The 16,867-nt window shown below is 30.7% G+C and overlaps 1 long non-coding RNA gene across 1 annotated transcript in view; it reads left to right on the top strand.

The window, feature by feature from the left end:
• The window catches only part of LOC122633303, a 56,363-nt gene extending 40,157 nt beyond the window's left edge, over positions 1–16,206 (top strand). Inside the window, exon 3 of the long non-coding RNA XR_006328078.1 lies at positions 15,575–16,206. This is a non-coding gene — a long non-coding RNA (uncharacterized LOC122633303). The remainder of the gene's footprint in view (positions 1–15,574) is intronic.
• Positions 16,207–16,867: the final 661 nt, after the last annotated feature.

The raw sequence follows: 16,867 nt of genomic DNA, 5'->3' as shown, positions 1-16,867 counted from the left end.
TGTAAAGACATTGAGATGTAATTTTTGGATAACTGGTTCAAGATTTTTTCCTCTTGGCGAGATTGTTCTAGAGCCTCATAAACCATGTTTAGCATTATACTCATCGCCGTCGAGAAATTTATTTCCTAGAGACTTAAAAAACTCAATATAGTATTTCATAGTTAATTTATGTTTAAGAGGGAAATAGACCGCAGAGAGTTTGAAAGGACCATTGATGGTTTAAATGTTTATAATTGTTGCTTGTGAATTTACTTGGTTACAATTGTTATGAAAATGATAAACTTCAGTTGTATCGGCTTGAATTTTTACTTGAAGTTGTTTTATTGTGTAACTATTACTAACAGCCTCTTTTAGAAATTCAAGTAATGGTTCAATCACTTGTACTTCGATATGTATTTGGGGTGGTTTTGGCTGAGGGGTATTTTTTTGATCGCTGGTTCCAATGGTCTATCATCTTCTTTGTGTAGTAAATCGAATGAATTCGTAAGTGGTATTTTATCCAAGAGTCATTTATCTTATGGCTCCAATTCATAATCCGTTCTGTGTAATTTTTTGGAATTAACTTTGTGTTTTTTGCTGCTAGTCTTGACTGGTTTCCAGTTTTGTAAGGATTCCGAATCCTTTTTCCATCTCATTTTTCATAGTTTGGTTCCTAGTGAGTTTGATTATTCTTTTTTGTCTAGATTCAATGTCAGAGGATTGTTGTTATTCTGTAATCACGTGTCTGTAGTTGACTTGTTTTGATATTCAAGCTTGAAGGGATACTAAAATATCACTGTTATTGACAATTTTAATAGAAGGTGTATTGTTTGATGGCATGGTCAGTGACGATAGGCTTACACACGCGGTTTTCCGCGAGAGTGTACCGTATATATTCACAAGACTGATCGTTTAACACTATGTCTATGCAGAACAAGCTAATTGTTTACTTATATACAGATAAGAACAAAATATCCGATGTAGTATCTAAAGAAAGCGATGGCATCATAGAAGTTTCATGTTTAACGTAGTTCCTAATAACAAAGAAACACATGCGCGTAATTGAAGACATCTTCGAAGTCTACGATACATCTCGGTGCTTACATGGAAATGATGAAATTCCTGAGCTAGAGTAGAGTTTCTTATTTTCAGGTACAATATTCAATTGTATTATAATACTATTTACCATAATAGCCTATAGGCATATATCGTATACAGCATGTAAGGGAGAAAGGAGAATCCATGCTTCATGAAATATCTGATTGCGTACAAATGAAATATAGATGCGATGAGTCATCGAATTCTTGTATTTAAAAAACCTCCATCATTTTCCGGCATTACTTTTTACCGATTAATTTCTTGAGTTATGTTTCTACAATGATGCACGAATTTTTAATCAAAATTGTTACATTATTTATACACATATTCCTAAAGTAATCATAATGAAGTACGTAATTTTTCAAAAAGGCGTCAGCACATTGTTGTCTCATGTAAGATTCTAATGGCTAAGCCCAGCAAAATTATCGTCAACGAAGATTGGACAGTTAATATAAATTTAATCTTCGGATTTGTTTCTCATAAAAACACAATTATGTTCAGTTCAGTTTTTTCGTTAAATCCTCTTGATGTATTCATGATTATTATGAGCATTTCTATTAATTGTTTAATGAATTTTACCTTTTGACAGGAATTAAGAGATATTAGAATAACATCGATATTGTGATTATAGTCGTGATACTTGCTTACGAATAAAGTGTAAAGACGACAAAGACTTTATTACGATGAATACTGCAAGTTCTCAGGTAGATCCTTCTCGCATTATTGTCGAAAATAATAAGAAAACTATAGAATGTAAAAATTCCGAAATTCAAAAACAAATTTAAATGATGAAAACTGAAGACGTTAGGAACGAAAGACGAGTTGGTGGAGTGCCTGAATATTGTCTTAGAGCTGGAAACAACTAAAGAAGATAAAAGTGACAACAATGATGCAAACACCGATGACGATGCATAGAAAAACTTAAAAGATCGAAGATATAAATCGATGGAAATTTTCCCTATTACAGATGTAAAAAAATCAATGAAAACATTTAGCTGCGATGATACTGTAAATGTTCATGACTGGATAGAGGAATTCGAAGAAATAACAACTTTTCCCAACTGGACAGATTTTTAGAAGGTAATTTACTATAAAAGACTATTAAGAGGATCAATAAAGATAGTTGTACGAATTAAAAGATGTAGTATACATCATGGAGATAACTTAAAAAAGACTGACAAAAGTCTTAAAAAAGAATTTGCTTTGAATTTAAACGTTTACAGTATTACGAAACAGTTGAAGCGACGTAAGAAATAAGCAAATGAGACAAATAACGAATACATCTACAAAATGTACGAAATCGCTAGTTGAATGAGTAAAATAAAAAACATCATTTAGGCGGATAGATGATAAGTCGGTAAATAAAAGTATTATTTGTGGCGCTATAACAATTCAAAAATTCAAACGAAAATTTACAGTGTATGAAAGCATAAAGAAGGAAATGCAAAAGAAAGCAAAATAGCACATCGACATTCGTAAAAAGAAATAACCTAAACATGGTTTTAGATTACAACAAAGCGGGAAATGTTTGAATTGTGACTTGTCTGCACATAATTCGGCGGATTGTCTATTAAAATCGAAGGGCATGAAGTGTTTTAACTGTAACCGGTTTGGACATGTTGCGAGCAGATACTTTACGGACGGCTCATCAAAGAAGATCTTCAATGTTGCATAAACAATAAAGAAGAAATCGTGTAAAGAAATCGAGATAATAGACATTAAGGTTATAGCGCTTATTGATATGAGTAGCAACATTAACTTAATACATGCGGATCACTATATTAAAATTGGCGCATCTAAGTTAGGTAAAATTATTCGTTTTAATGACGTAATTTAAAAATAACAAAATGTTACGTTAGGTGAGTTTAAAACAATAATTGCCGTAGATGGATATATATATATATATATATATATATATATCCAATTATACCTCACGTAGTTTCGTGGATAATGTACGGTCTTCTTATTGGGATTAATTTCTTGAACGATGAGAAAATAAATATAAAAACGGAAATATTTCAATTTCGAAGATTAATCTAAAAGAAAGTTTTCCTGAAGTTCTTAAAATAGATATCGTTCAAGAGACGGATGAAATCGACCTGGCTCATATATGAAGAATGTGGAACATCAATAGTTCATTAAAGATACTACAGATAGTTATAACCCGTCTAAAGTGTGTGTGGTAGGTGTACAATTGAATTTAATTTTACTGGATGAATACTGGCGATCATCACGACACGATAAAGCAAAAGTTAAATAAACAAATTAAGGAATGACTCGATAAGAATATAATACAACCATCGTATTCAGACTATGCTAGTCCAATAATATTGGTAAAAAAGAAGCATGGTTCTGATAGATTATGCGTAGGCTACAGAGAATTAAATAGAAAAATCGTGAAGGAACGTTACTGACTTCTTTTAATAGAGGATTAGATAAATGTTCTACAAGGTGAATTTTCAGCACTTTAGATTTAAAAAATAGATTTTTTCACATTGATGTTAATAAAGCAAGTAGAAGGTTTACTGCCTTTGTAATACTTAATCGTCACTACGAATTTTATAAAATTCCCTTTGGTTTATGAAATATCTTTCTCAAAAGTACATTAACGCAGCATTTCGAGAATTAATAGCTTCAAAAATGGTTCTACTTTGCATGGACGACTTAATTATAGTAGTAGGTAATGCAGATGATGCCATCAATAATCTTCATTTCGTTTTAAATATAGCAATACAATACGATTTATACATTAATTGGAAGAAGAATAAGTTTTTAAAAACCAATAGAATATCTCTGATATATTATTGAAGAAGAAAAGACGTGATCAGAGAAATCATTGAAATCATCAGAGAAAAATATTGCAACCGTGACTACACTTTCAAAACCTATTGACTCTCAAGCTATACAATTTTCTTATGCCCATTGTCTAATTTATTTAAGAAGAATGTCATTTTTGTATTTAGTTGTTCGAAAGTGACCTGTTCCTCACGACGAAAGCTAATAAATTGATAAGCCGATCCTATGCCTATATAAGACGAACGTTAAAACGTTAGAGCTATACATCGACGCATCTAGTCTCGGATACGGTGCAATATTAATGCAATGAGATAGCATAGTCAAAAAAATGCATCTTTTGCGAAAAACGTTGCAAGCCGAGTAGAAATAATGTAGTTATGAGTTAAAAGTATTAACGATTATCAAGGCACTATGTAAATTTAGAGTCTATTTACTTGGTATTTCTTTCAAAATTATTACTGTATTTACGATGACCCTTCATAAAAAGTTTTATACATGCGTGTTTCGAAATGAATGCTTCTTCTCCGAGAGTTCTCATATATGACTTCGGCTGAGTAAGAGTATGCTATATGTAGACACTCTATGAAAATCGTTTATCCATAGTATTGCTCGTTGAAGAGGACGAAAATAGACTTTTAACCAGATCGAAGAAGATCAAAAACGAAGACGCGCAGGTCAATCGACCATAAGAATGATTAAAGAAAAAGATGTGGAGAACATTATTTGTAAAAACGGTTTATTGTACAGATGGGTCTATGATGACGTGCTTGTAGTGGTTCCTAAGACGTTGTAACTTCAAATAATTAGACAAGGACACGAACGCGACCATTTCGCGATAAATAAGACTAAACAACTGATTAGAATGTAATACTGGTTTGGAAGAATGAAAATCGAAAAGATCGTACTAAATTGTATAAGTATATAGACGAATATAAACAAGGAAAGCAAGAAGGATTTTTGTATACAATAAAAGATGTAGAACTGCCACTAGGTACATATTGCATTGACCACATAGACCTCATTCTCAGTACAAAGAAAAATTATAAACATGTCTTCGCAATAATTGACGCGAAATTTACTTGGTTTCATGCAACTAAGAGTACGGACACTGCAGAGGTATTAGATCATCTCAGAAAATAAGCAACGATCTTCGGTAATCTGTGATGAATCATTTCTGACTGCAGAAAAACATTCACTTCAAATCTGTTTGCAGAATATTACAAGGATGAAGGAATATAACACATAAAAACGATAATAGAAATGTCATGATTGGACGGACAACAAGTAGAACGCATCAACAGAACACTTATTTCTTTAATAACGAAAATGCCAGCATCATGTCCCAAAGAACGGCATTGATATTTGCATCTCGTGCAAAGATATTTAAAACGCTACTTCGAAGAAAAGCATTAACACCGCACATTTCAATCTATTGTTTGATGCTCATGAAAATGAAAGAGGGCCAGTCAATAAGAAAAATGATAGAAGTCGAATGAATTTGTACGTTTTGCGACAATATAAGAAAAATGGGCTGGAGCTGAAGTTTCTAAGATCCAACAAGACTATCAAAGGAATTTTAATAAATATTGGACCGAAGCAATACAATGTAGGAGAGATGATCGTTATTAAACATACGCAATTTGCACTAGGTTTGAAGTTTCTATTGGTATTTTTAGGACCTTATCAAATAAAGACGATGTTACGAAACAATAGATACATCTTTGGGAAAATAGAAGAGCATGAAGGTCCATAATCATAATCATAATCTTCACTACAGCGGATCTGATTAAATTATGGAATCATCTTGTAGAAGAATGTTTATTCGACAATGACGAAGAAAATGATATTTGAGGGTAGATGTTAGTGTGCTATAATGGCCGAATGTGATATTGAGAATTTTAGTCCAGTTTTATACATGAAGTGTAAACGAAGCAGCACGTATAAGTTTATTGTTCCTCGTATCAATACACTTGGGAATTTTCCGAGGTTTTATGTCAGTACGAATGAGTGTGTATCCATGTACACTTGAAGTGTGACCAAGGTTCTTAAAAAAAAGCACAAGAGGGAAGGCAAGAGTGACGATCGATACTGGGCAGTTTTAAAAGCTGCAATTAAGACGCGACTTAAAGCTGTCTTCATTTTTTATATTATTTTATTAATTTCTTTCAATAAATCTTATTTTATTAAAATCACTAATATCAAATGTATGTATATTAATAGACAATAATATATATTGTTACGAATTAACCTAGAGGAGTGTGAACTCGTAATGGATAAGTCGTTTTTAAGCATCGAAAAAAGCCATTATATAACAACGAGCATTTATCTGTCTATTAATGAGAATACGTGTTCCGAAATGTGTGTGTGTGTGTGTGTGTGTGTGTGTGTGTGTGTGTGTGTGTACGATGTGTGTGTAATAGATACATAGCGTGATAATTCGATTGATGAAATTGGCTATAGACACATTTATCTGATTCTCGAGTTAAGACTGATTACCTTTTTTTCTTTTCTTGAGTAATAAAACTGTATCTGTAAAACTATAGTGCAGTGTCAACAGAGAGGAAAATTACCAGTATGATATATAAAAATGACGACATTACAGAAGAGCAGCGTCTTTATCGTGCTAGTAGATATGCATGTGTATGTAATATAAGAACATCTTCTAAGCTTATAGTTGGGCCAATTCTAACAATTTGTTCATCCTCAAACAAAAATAAAGATAAAAGTAAGAAAAAAAAAAAAAAAGAAAAAAAAAACGGAAAAGGATATATAAACGGCAACGCTTATTGATTGAATTTTCTCTTTTTTCTTTTCTTTCGAATTTATTCACTATATTAAGATTACATATTTACTGACTTTCACACACTTTAATTAAATCTTGAAAATATTCACAAAAAGTTCGTTACATTTCCATGTACAATTTTCGAACCGTTTGTGCAAGTCTAGTTTATTTCGTCAGTGATCATAACGACGTTTCATTTTATCTAGCACTTGTTGCATCAGTATATATACATTTTCACCTTTCAAATACCACTAGTGAAATTTTAAATTAAGATTATTTTAAGTTTTCCGTGTGTTACAATTTTTGTAATGTTTAAGCGAATGTATTATTGCTCAAATATTAGTTTACTGAACTTCGCGAACTTTTTTATTATTTAAATAAATCTAAAATTACCGAAAGTATTAAATTTTAAGTTTTCACGTTTTAAGAAGAGAAAGTTTTAACGTTTTACTCTTTCGAATGTAAAAGAAAACTAATACGAAAACTGTTAAAGTCAATTAAAAATCTGTTTTTGTTGATATTAAATAAAGATTACTTCTATTGAAATATAAAATGAAATTATTTATTAGTTTTTTATACTCCGTATATTACATTCTTTTACACACTGATTTGATTATTAGGTTACGCACACAGACTATAACCTACACAAACTTATATATCGGTATAATAGGCGCATAATGGAGACAGCACTTCCCTATCATGTTTGTAGTTTATTTTTTATCTATGCTACGAGGAAAAGATGGTAAATAGCCTTGAAACTATGCTATTGTCGTAATTGATAAAAGTGTTATTTTTAACTTTTAATTTTTAAATGGAGCAAAAAAAGAAAAAATATTATTTTTCGAATAAGGAAAGTAATAAAAAAAAACGTAAATACTTCACTTTCGAAACAGGGACGATAAGATTTCTGTTCACGTGTAATTTCTGTGAAAAGTATTGTGTATGAAATACATATAAATTACTTAACGAATTTACAGTCGAAATTTACGGATTAAATAAAGATAAGGTACATATATTAATCAATTATATAAAGTAATACAAGCTTTAACGAAAATTTGGCTTTATTACCGTAACGACAAAATTGCTTTCAATTCTATAATCAAATACTTCTTCACAGCTCTTGCAATTTTTTTTTTTTTTTAACTATTATTCCATTAAACTATTACTCGGTTAAAATAAAATGATACTCAGTTTTAATAAAATGCGTACTCAGTTTTAAAACTACTAAATAGTTATAATCGGCTCAGCTTTATGTGAAATTATAATCATTAATTTTACCTTTTGATAAATTGCACATTATTTAAGGATTCTTTTAATGTAATTATGAATATTTTATGTAATATGTTAGATATTAATATCTTATTATTGGCCAATAATAATTTTCCATTAGTCTATAAAAAGTCTTTTTAATTTTTGGAGTTCTAATAGACGATAATAGTGCTTCTTTATTACACATCGCCTATCTCTCTTTGTGGAATAACTAAATGAACTATGAACTTCTTAAGTTGTCCTTTTACGTCTTACGTATTTGAAGCCTCTCGTAATTCCATTTTATTTATTATGCTAATTTTGATGCTTCTATGTATATCGTAGGGTTTATTCGATTTTCTTCTATTATGGTATAAAATTTAGGTTCTTGTGTATTAAAATCATATTTCTTGTTCTTTCTTTATTAATAACTTTTTTTTTCTAATGGCCAATCAATGTTTTTCTAAAGAATTAAAATCCCTTTATAATTATATATCAGACTGAAATTTAGCGTAAATATTTGGTAGTATTCAATCAATTCGAAAAACTGTTCGATTTGTTTGAATGTTTTTGATTCCGAAAATTCTAAAACCGCTTTTATTTACCGACATTTGTTTCTTCTCTTTCCTTACCGTTCTAATATATTGAAGATCTTGCAATTTTGATTTCGGACATTTTGATTCACCCAGTTGTAGTTAAAAACTGATAACTAAGCCGTTACAAGAATATTTGTAATTCCTAGTTTTGTTTTTTTTCTAAATTTCACTATATATAATATCATTCAAGTAAGCGGAACAGCATTGTTCAATTAAACTTTGAATTTTGGCGAATGCTTTCGGCTTAAAATAGAGAATTACAAAGTGTCCTTAGATGGTGAAAATGTAGTACCAATTATCCCGTCAGCGATATGACTATAAATACATGTTTTTTATTTCTGATTGGAAGTACACATTTCTCAAATAAGGATACGGGGGTGGATCTTATTCGGTGTATAGTGTTTGTACTTTTTTCTGTACTTTGTATTCTGAGCTACTTGTTTCTTCTAAGTTTACATTTGCTTTTGTATCTGCTAATAATCACTGATCGATTCTATCATTTATTCTCAATGTAAATTCCTCATCAAGGTTCCGTCCATTTTTTTGGAATATAAATTGGAAAGGTGGTACGATAGGATTTTGGCATAAGGAAAAAATTTTGCTTCTCTGGACATGTTGCACTGCATCAGCGATGATAATTTGGGGATAACCCCGTCTCTTCCTTGAGTTATAGATTCCATTGATCGCAATAAAAAAGGTACAAAGCGATATAAAGCCCGAAATCTGTCCGTTGTTCTCTGTAAAATACCGCTTGCCACCTTTTCATAAATTAATGGTAGAATGTAATTTTTTTTTAAGGATTCTGTGTAGCTCGTGAGCTCGTAAAAATGCGTGATAAAATGCACTTCGTACATTTAACTTGCAAATGATATATTTGAAATATTTAGATACAAAGCTTAAGATATTCCTGATTACTTTTATTGTATATCGTTAGTTGTTTTGGCTACCTCCGATTGAGGGGATGAATTATTAAGATTCAGTTGTCTAAATATTTTTAACTCGAAATATGTAGAAGTAGATTGTGCTGGATGTCTCGGAGTCATCAGTCATGTTAGTAAGATTCAGTTGTTTTACTATTTCAAACTTGAATGTGTACATTGAATCCTTAATGATTTCTTTTGAACTATCCGCGAAAATATAATAATAATAAAATTAGGAAAGGAAAAACGAGAAGTTTAAGTAAAAAGTGATTGGAGAGGAAACGAAAGATGCTTATTGATCGTAAGCGTATAAGGATAGTTTGTTCAAAATAATTAAATAATCTCTAGTATGATCCTTCGTTCTGGTAACCATATTGATTCTTTCTTGTCGAATTGATATCTTAAAGGTAGGTTCCAAATAATCACTGCTCGTTTTGTTCAGGAATCTAATTTCACTGTTCATTTATCGCCCATCTCAAATTATCGAAGAAAACATATTTGTACTAATAATGCCTAAACTCGGACAATGGTATGAATCATGAGAAACGTAAGAAACATGTTTCTTTTTATCTAAGTATTTTTTTATAGATTGTCTAACGATATACAAGGATAGATATTCTCAATAATGCTACATGATCGTAATAGATAGTAGGATGAATATTCGAAAGTGTGCGCATGTGCTTCAATGGGGCAGTTCCTGAATGTAACTACACGTGTAATATTCGATGCGACTATCTTAGTTTTCCTTTTAATGCCCTTGAGTGATTGTATGAGTTTCGATGCGATCAAGTGCTTGATGGAGGAAGAACTTAACGTGTTAATGATTGCTATGTACTAATGATTACTGTATCATAGGGTTTGCGTTTGAACTGATGATTGTCTCGATCAATCTTGATTTAATGACATTTTTTTCATCGCATTTTAATTTCAATGTCATATTTTGAAAATCTTAAAAATTACTTACTTATTGTTCTTTAACGACTATTCAATCGAGATCTTTAAGATCTTAAATATATTGTGTTAAACCATGTGCTTTTTTCAATGAAGAGACCGTCTTTTCGATGAGTTGGATGCATCGTTAGGTTATTATATATAATGTGTCTAATAATTAATTGTATGTTTTTAAATCGATGATTATAATCTATTATTTTATTATTTTGTTGAGTAGCATATACTGTGTTCTATTCTAATTGTATCTAAAGTTTTTTTTCTCCAAAATACATATAAAGTACCATTCTAAATGTTTGATAAAGCGATTTTGTTCGCTAGTATTTGTTTCAACGTTTAATTTAATTTAATTTAAACTTTTAATTTAAATACTTGTTACTTTTAATTTAAACATAACGCCTCAATCGAAATGCTTGCATATTCGGCTCTATGCAGCTTCCTTTTAGTTGTTATTCCATCTGATACGTTTTGTTCTCTCTTAGGATCAGGGCATCTTTTAGTGTTTCGACTCTTTCTTCAAAACAATACTGTGTTTTCAAGATATAAGGAGATTTCCTGCATTTGTCATCCCAGTATTTCAGATTTGCATATATATTCATCAATGTGGCCTCACTATAGTCGTCTCACACAAAAGAATCAACTCTACTAATGTAGTCTATGAATCTCTCTCTATTTATGCAGCCTTCTCAAAACTAGGTGCTTGTCTGCTTCCTGATTTACGTATTTTGATAAAGATATTACTGATTAGAGTCATGTACTTGGGATCACGCCTCCTCCCCTTTGATGTCCTCAATTGTGCTATTCCTAAACATCTGGAGGAGAGTCTGGTTGATAAATCGTTTTCCTTCAATGTTTAACTTAATCTTCTCTCTTACCACCAATGTTATCTCTTCATCGGACCATGTTGGGCCTTACTGTAGCAAAACCTGCAGTGTTTGTTCGTTTTAAATGTCTTTCTGCAACTTGAGATTTCACAAGAGAAGTCATATTTAAAGTTTCACACACTTTTTACTTAATCAATAGCTGGATCAGCAGAGCTAGTAATCAGTGTGGACTCACTGACTTTTTGAACTATTGGAGGTTTATTTCTTTAAAACGTACCAGCATATTAAGGAGCGAGTAGGTTGGCAAAACCCCTCAGACTCGTTGTCGCTAAGAGGACAAGCATTATTCTCTGGAAGAGATCTTAATTGTTCTAAAAAGAAATTCATTTCCATTGGAAAGCGTGCGTCAATTGAAAATTAATCATCTCAGTCGGTAAAAATTAATCAGTTTAATTACTTCCGTTTTAGTTTCTTACATCGTCAGAATTTGTATTATACATTTATTCTAATTTAGCTAATTCTGCCATTATATTCTGTTCGTGAATTTTTTCTAAAAGAATTTCCATATTTTCTTCTATTTTAATGCTTTAATTTTACTCTTATGATTTTTAATACTACTTATATGTTTTTCAAATTTTTATATTATTTGAAATAATTATTCTTCTTTCAATACTTTTGTCAGCATCTCGATGTGTCATCATTGATTTTTCTTTTGTTCTTTTATAGTTAAAAAGTCTCAATGTTGTTCTTTCGAAGACACTATGTTTAGCACGTAGAGTTATCACTAGATTTGTTACCCGACAATTTTTCTGTTTCTTGAAATAATCCAAGTGCATGGATTTCTTACGTTTTACGATCGTTAGGATTTCATGTGGGTTCCCGGCTCTGCGGAACACTTTAGTATTGGTGACACGGTCCCTCATAAATGCTTTCAGTCTGTTCATTGAAGAAACCTTCAACACCAACTTTCTACATGTAAAGCAGTACCGACAGTACTCTACTCCACGATATGCTAACATTCCTCAAATTGGAGATTGTGGTAGCATATGAGACCTTTCATCTTATAGAATACTCCTTTCGCAATCTTGACTCTAATTTTAATCTCAACGTCAAGGTAATCTGCAGAATTAGAAAGGAGTTCTGCAGGGAAAATGTGAATCTAAATTGATCAGAGTGAATGGAGGATGCCTGCTCTTATACACATTTCCGACGTACTATGTGCGAAGAATATTTATGTAAGGATAGTTACATACCAATTAGATTGTGTGACGCAGGCAACAAATAAAATACATCAACAACGAATAAGATAGAGAAATCGACACATTGAACACGTTGAATTCTAATTATGTAGCTATTAATATACTCAAAAAATATTGTTATTTCTCAATATAAACTCTGTTTAAATATTCTAAGTTTAATATTCTTTTACTTAAAATTTTCTGAAATAATTATTTTGTTACTTATATTACTTTCATTCTTACTATTGTTCTTTTGTAGTGGTTTAACACCTTTAATACATCCTCTACTAAACTATCTTTTTTTCTAATAGAATTTCTCAATCTTTTGTGTATGCTGGAAATAATCCTTTCAGCTAGCTCTTTAATCGTTGTTCCAGAGAAAATTGCAGACATTTTAAAGGAAGCATACGACAGTATCATGGGAGGAGACTTTGGTGTGAACAAAACATTAAAAAGGATTCGCAAAAAAATATTATCAAATTGGTTATAAATAGAAGGTAGAAAATTAATGTTTAAATGCGAGAGAATGCTTTACAACAATGCTTCGTACATGAGGAGAATTTCATCTATTATGCGATTTTTGAGATATTCCATGGCAGCATCCTACAATCTACTAAAATGAAATAGTTGTCATGGAAGGAAGTGCCAATATATGCCCCTATTTGTAAACTTGTGCTACATTAGTACTCTTGTGTTGCTTATATTGCTATCATTAAGTCCTTTTAGATTGACTGTTGCCATTATCTGATTTACAACACTTATGATATTAGTCACATTATCTAACTATAGGTCGGAGTATTATCCTCTACAATGAATCTTTTTAAAGTGGTGAAAAAGCATCTGTAGTTACTGCCTTTATGATAAAACGTACGAAGATAGCGATGTGTAATTTAACGTGATTGCGATTTCGACATTATTTTTCTTTCACAAATATCAAACTGCTTTAAACTATTCCTACATGGATGAAAGGGCGTGCTTTTCATATATGATCGACAGGTATGTTTGAGGCTTACTTATGATGTACTCAGGGGTAATAGGATTTGCTTGACAGTAAGTAATGTATTTATTTAAAATTTGTTTTATGGCGGCCATTGACTAGCCAAAATGTATCATGGACAGCATTAAGTGTAGCTTGAGTAGCAGTAGTTATTGCCGTGATCTACTTTCTCATGACTCTCACGTATGTTGAGCTTGGAAACATAAAATCTTCTTGATATTAATGTAGGATATTTTTAATTGTAAGCCAAGTTAGATTTATATAGCAGGATGTCTATTCTCAGTGTGCTCTGATCGTCAATAAATAGATTTAGTGCTGTGATTTATTATTGATGATAAGACTCCGTTTAATTCCCGGTTGTTAGTTCACGTTCCAATTTTTCGCCATATCGATTTTGAGTGTGTGAATAAAGCGTAGTAGAGGTAGTTTATATCAGTAAATATACCAAACAGTATGAATTTCTAATGGTATTTTAAGATAATTACAATTGCCAAAGACTGCATGATTGATTTATCTCTAGTTAAGACTAGCATTAACAATTCGGAGGTTCAATCGAACAATTTTGAATAAAATTATTCTTTTTGTCACTGTTACATCCTGCATAAAGTTATTTTTCTTCACTTACGTTTGATATTTTCCTGGCTAAAAATGAGGAATGTTTAACCCCACTTTAATTAACCCATCCAAGAAATGAGGACCCATTTAGAACAGAAAAAAAGGGATGTCTTTTAGCATTTTCAAACTCTCCCTATTTGCAGTATTATCAATTCTCTATAATTTGTAGACCCTAACACGCTTAGGATACTCATGCGCCCCTCTACTATCTCCGAAGACATAAACAATTTGAACTCCAATATCTTGTTTTATAAACATGCACTTCAATAAATTCTTTGAATTTTAACGTTAGGCAAATTTCACTTCGTGATACAATAGACTTCTTGTTAAAATACGAACTAATCAAAATCGTAATTCCTATTATACAGTAGGAAGCAAAGCTTTTTATCCTTGGTAATTCTGTAAACGATGAATTAAGTGCATCTAAAAAGAGGAAGTGAAAAGGATATAATCAGAGAAAATTTGAAAAGGCAGTCACTAAAGTTTGTATTCTGTATTTGCTAAAGCCGGTAATTAAGTAATAAGTCCATAATCGAACTGAAGCCACCAACAAGCCTAAGCCAAAGCCATGATATTTACTAAAGAAACTAAGAATATAGATAAAAACAAAGAATAATGGAACCCATAAAAATTTTCGAACGTAACATAATAAATAAAATCATAATTAAATATTTACGAATATACTTAGAGAAATTTACATTATTAATCTAATCTAGTTAATCCATTAAAGATTAATATATAAAAAATACATCAATTCAACACTTCTAAATGCGTAGAATGCACAAAGGAAACCCTATTCATTAATGTTTAAAAAATATAAATTATTTATATACAACAAAAAATTTATATACTAGAATTTATATACTAAATAATAATTAGACGAACGTTCATATACTACTTCGATATGGTGGTAGTATGTTGAAAGCAAACCTTAAAGAAAATTCAGAAAAGTGTTAGTATTTATTGTTCTGTAAAATCAATCACAAATTATCTATTGTAGTAAGTTTATGATTAGCTCTTAAATATGTACTCTGTGTTCGGCGAAACTGTATTAATTAATTAATTAATATTGTTAATTATTTAATAAGTCCGTATTCTGCATTCTGTAAAGTGGCTAACATTTAATAATTCCGTATTCTGTATTCTGCAACTAAGTAATGAGTATTTTACACTTTGTAAGATCGACAATCAGTATATTCCGCATTTTATAAAAACGCTAATAAATTTATCGAAAAAACGTATCCAAAAATTGATGAGTCTTCAAGCAATTGAACAATCTGTATTTTTTTACAAGCCTTTATTTTTTTTACAGAAAGTCTATTGAGACGAGAAGCTATTCTTATACACCACTTGTAAGAAAGATAATCAACTTGAAATCTTTATTCTGAAACTATCTATTATCTCAAACCAATTAATTTATCAAATATTCTTCTATTTCATCCTATCAATCAAGGGGCCACCTTAAAAAAATTGTTATTAAGAATATATTTTATTTGATTCAAAAATTATATTAAAAAAGTTTATTTTTTATAGTTGTCGAATGAGAGGCTCTTCTTCTGTTCTACGTATTCCTGTACCAGATGAATTACATAATTCTTTGAATACTAGAACGCTACCAATATGGGCAAGTGTGAATACTAGAAATCATCGCAGCATTCTTGTGTACAAGATTAGATGCATCTACCTTCAGGATTATAGTCTTCTCAAATTGGTGTAAGAAGGTTTTGTATTGTTTGAATTATTTGTACTGTATTTGAACAAGATTCTGATTGATAATTGTGATCAATAATATCTATCACATATATATCATATATATTAAATCATGAATATTATATTTCCAATTATTCGGAATGTTTACAGAACCAATTATTGCAATCCTTTTTACATTATTGCGGTTGTAGAATTTGCGTTCCTTAAAGTCAACATCTCTATTGAAACTGTTCAACTACAAGTTATAAGTGATTTAATTACAAATGCATTTGTTATCACATTAAATGAATTTAGCAAGGATAACGCAGAGTTACTTATTCTGACAATAGCACTAATTTTATAGGAATCAATTTTAAGCTATAATTCTATTTTAAGCTATATCATTCTGTCTTTTATAAAAATATCCAAATATTAAATTAAAATTAATCATTAGCTCACTGATGTTGGAATTAATTGACGTCTGTATTCTCCACATTTCAGTAATGTAATCCACATTTCAGAAGCTATCTTCAATTCCTGTCATCTTAAGCCAATTTCATTTGATTCCCATGATCTTAAACTCCTGGATATTGTTTAATTGGTGATTTGTTAATGAACTTATCTGACTACAATTTTTGGGTTATGCCATACTAAGTAGACTGTTATACAGTATCTTGTAGCACATTCAAAAGATCAAACAGGACTTTTGAAAAAGGTGATACAAGAAACGTATAAACGAGATCAACATGTATCATAAATATCCAAGAAGCACGCAAATATTCAATAAATACGATCATTGAAAGAAACAATACATTGGGCATTGCAAATCCATCTGGAACATGATGATGTCAAGCGCATCGTAATATTATAAACTACATTTGGCATAATTAACTGCGATGTCACTAAATTCGTACCATTATCAATAGATAAGGACGATAAAAGTGATACAAAATGATATTCCTTAATTTGTTAAGAAAATAGTGATATAATTTTTAATAGAATAACATGGATGGATAAATGATATGCAATGTATTATTAATATATGTTAAATTATAAGCATGGTATGAAGCTGTGTATATATATGGTATATAGTATTCATTTGTAACATATCAATGGGGGGGGGGGGGTAATTATGTA

This window comes from Vespula pensylvanica, chromosome 12 (genome assembly GCF_014466175.1).
Source record: "Vespula pensylvanica isolate Volc-1 chromosome 12, ASM1446617v1, whole genome shotgun sequence".
NCBI classification, from domain to species: Eukaryota; Metazoa; Arthropoda; class Insecta; order Hymenoptera; family Vespidae; genus Vespula; species Vespula pensylvanica.
Note: the sequence above shows the minus strand (reverse complement) of the source record. Positions and strands in the feature narration are given on the sequence as shown.